The 9,978-nt window shown below is 45.0% G+C and overlaps 1 pseudogene; it reads right to left on the bottom strand.

Annotated features, from left to right (window-relative positions):
* Positions 1–618: 618 nt before the first annotated feature.
* On the bottom strand, positions 619–927 carry LOC107107622 (annotated as a pseudogene).
* Between the last annotated feature and the right edge of the window lie 9,051 nt (positions 928–9,978).

Consider the following 9,978-nt stretch of genomic DNA (forward strand, 5'->3'; position numbering starts at 1 on the left):
ATTCTCCTCCCTCCCTCCCTCCCTTCCTTCCTTCCTTCCTTCCTTCCTTCCTTCCTTCCTTCCTTCCTTCCTTCCTTCCTTCCTCTTCATATTTATTACAAAATAGCGACATTATTTACATGATGGGAGAAAAAATCCTTTGAGCACACTGACGGAATGACAACTTCATAATATTGCAGCAACAGGGATGGTTCAGTCGATGCACTCAGGGGTCATTTCGTAGAAAAAGAGGTGCAGGAGCTCATTAGCATAACTCATTAGCATAACTTATTTGCATATGCCACACCCCCTGACATCACCGGAAGTGTGTCAGAAGGCAACACCCACCGCTCAGGCTCCACTGGACTGTTTTGGATTCCTAGCTATTGGGGGGGGGGGAAACGTGCAGATCTGCCCTCGCAGAGGAGGGAGAGCTTGTATCTGAAAAACCTTGGTCTTAAAGGTGCCGCTGGACTGTTTTGGACCGGGGGGCGGGGGGGGGGCTCTGCAGCTTACCTGGCTGCTTCTTGCTCTGACTGAGGGCTGCTGGGAGCAGGGGGTGGGGCTTGTTGCATGTGCCTGCCCCCTGGGCTCTTTACTGCCGGAACTCCGCTCCTGTGCACTCCTGCAGGAAATGACCCCGGATGTACTTCCCGAGAATATCACCATCTCGGAAGATGAAATAGTCCTTGTCACCCAATACCACCTTTGTGTCACCATATTATGGTAGTAACACCTTCTCACCCACTTTTACACTAACTGGCTGATGGTTCCCATCCTTTCCTTTAGAGCCTGCCCCAATGGCCACCACTGTGGTCTGTAACACTTTCCCTTGCGATATCTCCAGGAGCATGATGTCGCCTTTGGTGATGGTCTCAGCCGCACATCTTTCGACCAGGACCCGGTCAAAGAGTGGAAGGAATTTCTTAAACGCCTGCCCTGCCATGGTGCCTGCTGTGGGTGTTGCCATTCTCCTTCGCTCACACGCGTGCTCCCGTCACACGAGCCAGTGACCTGCAGACCTACCACATGTGGGGAAAGGGTCGTGCACCCACTGCATGTATGCACCACGCACATTTGTCGGCAGGAGTATTTCTGACAATCACGGGACCAGGTTCTCGAAGGGCACGCAAGTATAACAGGCCTCTCCTTTCTTTCTCCTTAATAAATTATCATTCTAGCCGGGTACTTTTTGTGTAGCCCAGAAAATGATGTCTGTTGGTGTATGTTTATATTCTGTAAAATGAAAGACCAGAGGTGCTCCTGTTCTTCCCAAGGAAGACTTGGTGGAACGCTCTGCCTACTAACATCCGGGCCCTGTGGGACTTGTTACAATTCCACAGGGCTTGCGAGGCAGAAATGTTCTGCCAAGCATATGGCTGACAGCAACGGTTTTTAATGGTTTTAACTGTTTTAATAACTATCTGGATTATTATCTGCTTTTAACACACACACGCGCGCGCGCTAATGTAAATTGGGAGGGTCAGAAAATTGTATTATGGCACCATGTAGATGTTAGGTTTTATGGATCAGGATTTTAGATTGTTTAATGTATTCTATATGTATTCTATACTAATTTGCTGTGCACCACCCTAAGCCTGCTTCTGGCATTAATGAAATAGATAGATAGATAGATAGACAGACAGACAGACAGACAGACAGACAGATGATAGATAGATGATAGATAGATGATAGATAGATGATAGATAGATAGATAGATAGATAGATAGATAGATAGATAGATGATAGATAGATAGATAAAATATGCTACTTTTGTGCTCACAGATATGTGTTTTTAAGCATCTCAAAGTTTTTCCCAGATAGAGTTTTTACATGGGCACCTGATAACATATATTTGTTTTACAGTTTGAATTACAGTTTGGGAAACATCTTAATACATATTCCCTTCCATCCACAGGGTTTGAAAACTTTTTAATGTTGCATGTAAACTTACAGTGGGAACAGTTCCCACATTTAAAGCGACCCAAAGGTGGATCTGTGCCTGGTAGAAGTGATTGATGCTTATTGTTGATAGCGATAGATCAAGATGGGTAGCTGTGTTAGTCTGTAGCACTAGAAAAGAGCAAGAGTCCAGTAGCGCCTTAAAGACTAACGAAACATGTGACAGCATAGGAGTTTTTGTGAGTCGTGGCTCACTTCTTCAGAAGTGAGCAGTGACTCACGAAAGCGCCTACCCTGCCACGTATTTTGTTAGTCTTTAAGGTGCTACTAGATTTTTACTTTTTTCTATTCTTAGGCCCCGGCCACAGGTGCCGGAAAACACGGGGGGAGGGAGGCGTGGCTATTTGCGGCGTCGCATTCTGATCCGCCATTATGCAATCAGATGCGACGGTGGCGCACTGGGGTTTCGTCCTTCGGCGCACACTGCAAAGAGGACGGCCGGAGGGAATAGGCGCATATCGGCACGATCATGCTGAACAAGTCCTTCTGCAGCCCGTGGCAACCCATTTGCTAGTAGATCTTTGCAGGTACTTTTTAACTGCACATCTTTGGCGGCATGGGTGCACAACGCTTCCCAGATGTTGCGGTGTGATCACACCTCGAAAATCTGCCCAGCATTCATGCCTTTTGCACAGCAAATTCTCCGTGTGACCAGGGCCTTAATAGAGTTATCACTGTGAACCAGTAAATCTTTAAAGTTAGACGTCTTCATACCCTGCCACATATTTTGTTAGTCTTTAAGGTGCTACAAGACTCTGGCTCTTTTCGGTTAATAAAGTTATCACTGTGAACTGGTAAATCTTTAAGGTTAGATGTCCTCTTAAATCAAATGAAAGGTTTATATTTGCAGCCAGGAAGGCCATCTAATATGTTCCAGTTATGCTTTATACTTTTAGATAATTTGAGCATTATGGAGTTAAATGAAATGCTGCATACTAGTCTGTCAGGGTCAGCTTTTCTTTTGGTCTGAAGGAGTTGCCTTCTGTTCTTTTTTGTGAGTGCTTTTTTATATGCTGTTTGACGCATATAAACATATCAACACTGAGCTTGAAATACGCAGTAATAAACACCAGATTAACTTCCTAGATGTTATGGTGAATTTTGATGGCACAAAATTGCATACCAGCCTTTATAAAAAAAACTACTGATAAGAACACACTGTTAAGATTTTATAGCCATCATCCTGTGCATATCAGGAAAAAAAACAACTTACCTTATAGTCAGTTCTTGAGGTTACGAAGGAATTGGTCTGACATTTTAGATTTTAAGAGAGAGTCCTCAATTTTAACTGATAGTCTAAAAAATGATAATCTAAAAGAGAGAGAGGATACCCAAGTCATCTGCTCACCACCCCGGCTCACCATCTGCTCACTACCACTACCACTTTGTTGCATGAAGACTTACTGATTGTTAGACCGATTTCACACAAGAGCTGCGCCGCGGTCGTGCCTCCCTTTCCCCCGCTTCTATCGGTCAATTTCCCACTTGAAGCCGCGCGGCCGCATTTTGATCACGAAACCGCAGTGGAAATTGGGCGATTCCGCTGGTCAAAATGTGGCCGCATGGCTTCAAGTGGGAAATTGACCAATAGAAGCGGGGCAAAGGGAGGCACGACCACGGCGCAGCTCTTGTGTGAAATCGGTCTTCCCAGAGGGAACTTTAAGCACAGCCCTCTTTTTGATGTGCTAATTTACTAAGACAGCCATGCAGGGAGGGTTTTTTTTTAATGAGGAGGTAGGGTGTGAGTTCAAAGATATGATCAGAAGTTGTACATTTCAAAATTCCACCCTTTCAGTCTACCTCCTCCTGTGTAACATGGCAGGTAGAATCTAGAATCTGGCCGCTTGAATCCTGTTGCTGGATCCAGTGGTGCACAAACTGGAGATATAAATTGAGTTTCTGGATCCACTTAAGAAGAAGCTCCTTCCCTATCTCTGTGTTGCTGATTTTGCAGTAATGCAAACAGGACTGCTATGATCCTACAACAGTTTAGCCAACTAACACCATGCTGCACTGAGTGCACTGAATCATTTGCAGTCGCCTCTGGAAGAATCTTAGCTCTTTCATTTTTAAAACAGTAAGTTCCTTGCCCTTAAGGTTCTAAGGATATGTTGGAAACTGTGTGGACATCTGCTGCAATCTGGTAGCCAGCCATTCTGCTGCTTAGCAGAAGAGGGCATGAGATACAAGGAGAGCCTGATTTTACTAGCTCTGTATATAAAGTTGCTTTGTCAGCTGCCTTGTTTCTTTTAAAAAAAGGTAAAATATAAATATAGTGAACCACAATAATATTTTAGAGACCTGACAATTGGGCCTTGCATGGTTCCTTGGTCCTCCCCAGACCTAAAGGAAACAGGATAATAGAGGGGAAATGATGGATAATTTAGTAGAGTAAAAGGGAACCACACAGCACACATGTGTAAATTAGCTAAAAGAAAGTTTACTGAGAAAATTAGGAAGGGTTACATGAGAGGATAAAAACAATAAACAGTCTAGCTAGCTAGCTACATCTTTGTAGTTACTGGTAACTCCAAGATGGATACTCTAGTCTGATCTTACTTCTCAAATCTTCTTATGGTGTCTGATCTTAAAACAAAGGGAGTAGGACGGAATTCCCAAAATGCCTATGTGCAAGATATCAGGTAACATCACCCAACTATGAATTGACCAATGACCAGGCTAAAGGCCACTTCATTATAAATGAGACATCCCTTTCTAGTGTGGGATCTTCTACTCGATATCTCATAGGTTCTAAGCTAATTAGCTAACAATTAGCATTCACAAACAAACAGGTTAACTCTTTCATGACATCAGGAAGTGAACTTACAAATATCCCAACAGATCTGGCTTGGGCACTTAGGATTTGCCCTTCTGATTTGATGCTTGGACTCTTGAATATCTGTGCTTTGACTCTAGACAGTGTTTGGTCTATACCTCTCGCCTCTTGCCCCAGGTGCCTGCCTGAACCAGGACAACATATCTGAAAAAATATGGAAGTTGTATATTCCACTTATCCCTACTATTCTGTTACATTATGAATGTCTTAGCATCTAACAGCTTATTATACAACCACATAATTTTTGAAATGGACAATGGGACTGGCACCTCACTGAGCATTTGCCTCTTTCCCGTCGTCCACAAAAGAGCTTTTGATACCCCCAGTGCCCCCCCCCCCTATTTGTCTACAAGTCCCTCTATCAGTTGCATCATGGATCTTACTTTCTAGGAACCATGCCTTGCCACCAGCAGTTTGAAGTATGTGAGATATAGGAAGAATATGAGAAGAGCACTGCCGGATCAGATCAGTGGTCCAATGAGTTCAGCATCCTGTCTCACACAGTGGCCAACCAATTCCTCTGGAGGGCCAACAACAGGGCAGAGAGGCTGAGGCCTGCCCCTTAGGTTGCCTCCTGGCACTGGGATTCAGAGTTTTTGTAACTCTGAAATTGGAGGTTCCCTTTTAGTCACTATGGCCAGTGCCATTATAGACTTATCCTCCGTGAATCTACCTAATCCCCTTTTCAAGCTGTTTATTCCTGTGGTCATCACTACATCCTCTGGCAGCAAATTCCACATTTGAATCACTCTCTGTGTAAAGTAGTACTTCCTTTTGCCCATCAGCTTCACTGGATACCCTCAAGTTCTAGTATTTTGGGAGAGGGAGAAAAAAGTTCTCTTTATCAACTCTTCTACCCCATACATAATTTTATAAACCTCTATCATATCCCCCTTTAGTCATCTAAACCAAACCTTAGAAAATAGTGGCTGGCTATATGCTATCATGAGATTTCGCATGCCATTGCACAATTTTATGCAATATGATCGGTTTTGATGTGGAGGTTTCCCTTCTTTGGTTGCTGTGGAACATGACAAAGACTGAATGAAGAGGTGATTTTTTTTTTGTCAACCAGGACATCTGAATCTTTCTGTTGCTGGCTGCATTCCAGGAAGCAGAATGTCAACAGTGATGGATCATAGAATGTGACATAGACTATACCACCTCTTTGTATGATTTTCTGTATTTTCAGACTTTTGTTGACCTAGACGTGCCTTTGTAACTGGGGGCAGGCATCCTACCCCTCCTGTGACCAAGCTTTGAGACCTCCACCAGCTTAAGGAACTTCCCTGCAGCTTAAGTAGTTCTTTTCTTGGTGGAAGAGCCACTTAAGTTGGAGGAAGCCTCCAACTAAGCACACCCCCTCTCCAGTTTTGTTTTTGGGGTTCAACAGGGACCTACAACTCAGGAGGGCATCGACAGAAATCTTTGCTCCCCAAAACTTAGCTGCCCTTAAATCCTTGAACTGGACAGTTGGACACAGGGCTCTACTTTGACCATAAGTTAGGTCGACCACATTTGTATTGGATCACTTTTGGCATCTATTTTATTTATTTCTGAACAACGGCTAAACTACACCTTTTGCAGGGGATCTGTGATGAGAATCTCTTCTGGATTCCTTAACAGGGATGGGCACAAACCGAACCACGAAGCAAAATTTGACATGAATTTTGCCCTGTTCATGGTTAGCAAACTGAAGTTCGTGCCGGGTCTACTATCACAAACTTTTAAAGCAGTTTGTGGCAGTTCATGGATAGAGCAGGGGTTTAAAGGAAGTCTGAGTCCCTTTAAACCCCTGCTTTCTGTTCCCTGTGAGAGCTGTAAAACCAGCTGAGTGGTGGGGAGGTGCTACCTGCTGCTCATCTGTTTTGGGCTGCCTTGTGCAGTCCCTTTAAAGTAGACTGCACAAGACAGCCTGAAACAGATGGTTTTTTTTAAATTTCTGCAAACCTCATTTAAAGAGACTGCAGTCTCTTTCAATGGGCTTTGCAGGGCCACAAACCACAAATGGGTTCAGTTTGTGAACGAACCTCCCATTTCGGTTGGGTTTTTGGTTTAGTTCATGGTTCGGCCAGGAACCACAAACCGACACAAACTGCATTTTCCTGGTTTGTGCCCACCCCTGTTCTTTAAAGCAGGAAAGCAACTCATAGTGAGGATTCAGTTTGGGGCTAAAGAAGAGTGGTTTATCCATATGGGGGAATACTTTATAGTTTAATAGCAGATGCTAATTAAACAAAAAATGCAGAAGATTAATCACATCATGTGGAATCTGAGCCCCAATGTCTAAGATTCCAAGGGCCATTTCAGGAAGTCGTGGATTCTCATAATCAGGTGAGATAAATAAACAACTTCTTGGCTCCTGGCATAAAACTGGAAAAGTAAATTGGTATTATGCTGAGATAGGGAACTGGGGTATGGAATATTTTTTTAGTATTGTCTTGGAGGGGCTTTAAACATTTACATGCCTGCAGCCCAATCCTCTGCATTTGGTCTGTGAATAAATCCCATTACGTCCAGTCAAACTTATATATATATGTATGAGAGAGAGAGAGAAAGAGAGAGAGAGGTCTGATAAGTTTAACCAGTGGTCTGATTATTAGGCTTTAAGGGAAGTATTTCATAGGAATCTTTTTCCAGAGCCAAAACTCCCCAGATGCTTATTTCACAGCAGGAGAGCTCTGTGTCTATGAATGTACCTCTGTTTCCTTGCAATTCTCCCTGCCTCTCTCTTTGTGAAAACCAGAATTGTCTGCATCTCAAAATTGGCTTTTATGAACGAAAGGCGTAAGATGTTGGAAAGCACCGTGTCAGCAGATCTAATGCCTCCAACCCAAAGTAATTAAGGTGTTTCGCGGCCTCAGAATTCCTCTCCTATCTCAGTGGTTTTGAACTGAGATATCAACACTCCGAACCTGATTGCAAAAGACTTGCTGCCAGCCAAGGAACAAAGTGATCAGGCAGACGTGTAATTTTTGATGGGCGTGAAAAGGAAAAAAAAAGCGACCTTTTCTTTTCACTTTCGATATGAGAATCAAATTTCTCATCCCTCGGTGAGCAATAGTGGCCATTTGTCAATCTCAGGGTGAAGACAGACATCTCATTTCAAGGGTGGCAGAGGTGTCTTCCACATTTTCTTCCCCTTTTGTGCTTGGGATCATTCCTGAGTGGGTGGGGGTGCTTCGGTAGGTTTTCAGCATACTTCAGTCTCAACCAAGTGAAAGCTGGCCATGGTAGGGATCGATTGGCTAGCGGTGGTGTCATCAACAACATGTCTCCTCCATTTCCAGACATATTCTGCCATTGTCTTTTTGATCAGGTGAAGGATGAGCATGTATATAAATGAATATATGTGGGCAATTTAAAACTAAAGAAGGCGAATAGCCCACCTGATACACAACGAGTGTGGGGGGGAAACTGAGAGTAGAAGCATTCATCTATCCACCCGCTTTTTAATCCTATCTAACCTCCAAGAAGGAGCTGCTGCGGCTCAAGTGGTTAAGACGCTGAACTGCAGGCTGTGGAAGGTCAGTAGTTCAGCAGTTCGAGACCCGAGTGTGCCGCATGACGGAGTGAGCTCCCGTCTCTAGTTCCAGCTCCTGCCAACCTAGCAGTTCGAAAGCAAGAAATTGCAAGTAGATACATAGGTACCACTTCGGTGGGAAGGTGACAGCATTCTGTGCACCTTGGTGTTTAGTCATGCCGGCCACATGACCACGGAAACGTCTTCAGACAGCGCTGGCTCTTTGGCTTTGAAACAGAGATGAGCACCGCAACCCTAGAGCCCGCCTGCCCCACAGTTCCGGATGATACTGACGTTTCCCTGGTGGCTTTTTATGATGCTCCTGCGGTGCAACGAGACGCCCCAAGGACGACTCCTGGACACTGGACAGATGTGTCTGCCTGATTGCATCCCTTTAATCTGTGGGGGAATCACATGTCTGTTGCAGCTTCTTGTACGTATGATCGCAGCCTTAGTGAGGTATAGTTAGTGTGTCAGACTGGGATCTGGGAGGCCCAGTTTCGAATCCTGCCACCTGCCATGGAAGCTGTCTAGCTGCATTGCCAGCTCTGAGTTGAGAAATACCTGGAGATTTGGGGTGGTGCAATCTGGGGAGGGACCTCAGCAGGATATAATGCCACAGAGTTGGGTTGCCAGACCTCCAGTTAGGGTGAGGGTTCCCCCAGTTTGGGGGGCTCCAATCAACTGATGGGGAAGCCCCACCCCAAACAGCCCCTCCTGCATCAATGAGTTCGGTGCGATGATGTCACCCAGAAGTGATGTCATCACACCAGGCACATCGACGCTCTAGCATTTTGCCCCAGAACTCTATGGTAACCAATATTCCCTCTAAGTCGTGAAGTTTTGTGAGCAATTTTTTTTACTTTGTGAGCTACTGGCATTAAAGTTGTGAGCAAGCAACTTGGCTATTGCATACATTAGTTGGCTCTGGAGCCAACCTTCCTGAGCTCAGACAGAAATGTGTGAGCCAAAGGCTAAAAAACTGTGAGCTAGCTCACACTAACTCAGCTTAGAGGGAACACTGATGGTATCTCTATGGTAAGAAGACTCCAGGACCCCCCCCCCCAGCTCTGCTAAAAGTCAGGTAAGACCTGCCAGCCCTACATAGAGTCCACCCTCCAAAGCAGCCATTTTCTTCAGGGAAACTGATATCTGTCTTCTGGAGATCAGTTTTTAATAGCAGAAGATCTCCAAGTGCTACCTGGAGGTTGGTAACCATCTGCCTAGGTAATCTTGTCACACATTAGGCCACACACTCTCAGCCTAACTGAATCTCACAGAGTTGTTGTGAGGAGAAAATCATGGAAAGGAGAACAATGTAAGATGCTTTGAGTCACTACTACCAGACTGGTGTAGTGGTTAAGAGTGGCAGACTCTAATCTGGAGAATCGGGCTTGGTTCCCCATTCCTCCACATGCAGCCAACTAGGTGAACCTTGGGTCAGTCACAAGTTCTCTCGGAGCTGTTCTCTCAAGAGTAGTTCTCTCAGAGCTCTCTCTGTTCCACTTCCCTCACGGGGTGTCTGTTGTGGGGAGAGGAAGGGAAGGAGATTGGAAGCCATTCTGAGACCCCAAGTGAAGGGCAGGGTTTAAATCCAATCACCACCACCACCACCACCACCACCACCACCACCACCACCACCACCTCCTCCTCCTCCTCCTCCTCCTCCTCCTCCTCC

The sequence above is a fragment of the Gekko japonicus genome, unplaced genomic scaffold (genome assembly GCF_001447785.1).
Source record: "Gekko japonicus isolate JY-2015 unplaced genomic scaffold, Gekko_japonicus_V1.1 scaffold5105, whole genome shotgun sequence".
NCBI lineage: Eukaryota > Metazoa > Chordata > Lepidosauria > Squamata > Gekkonidae > Gekko > Gekko japonicus.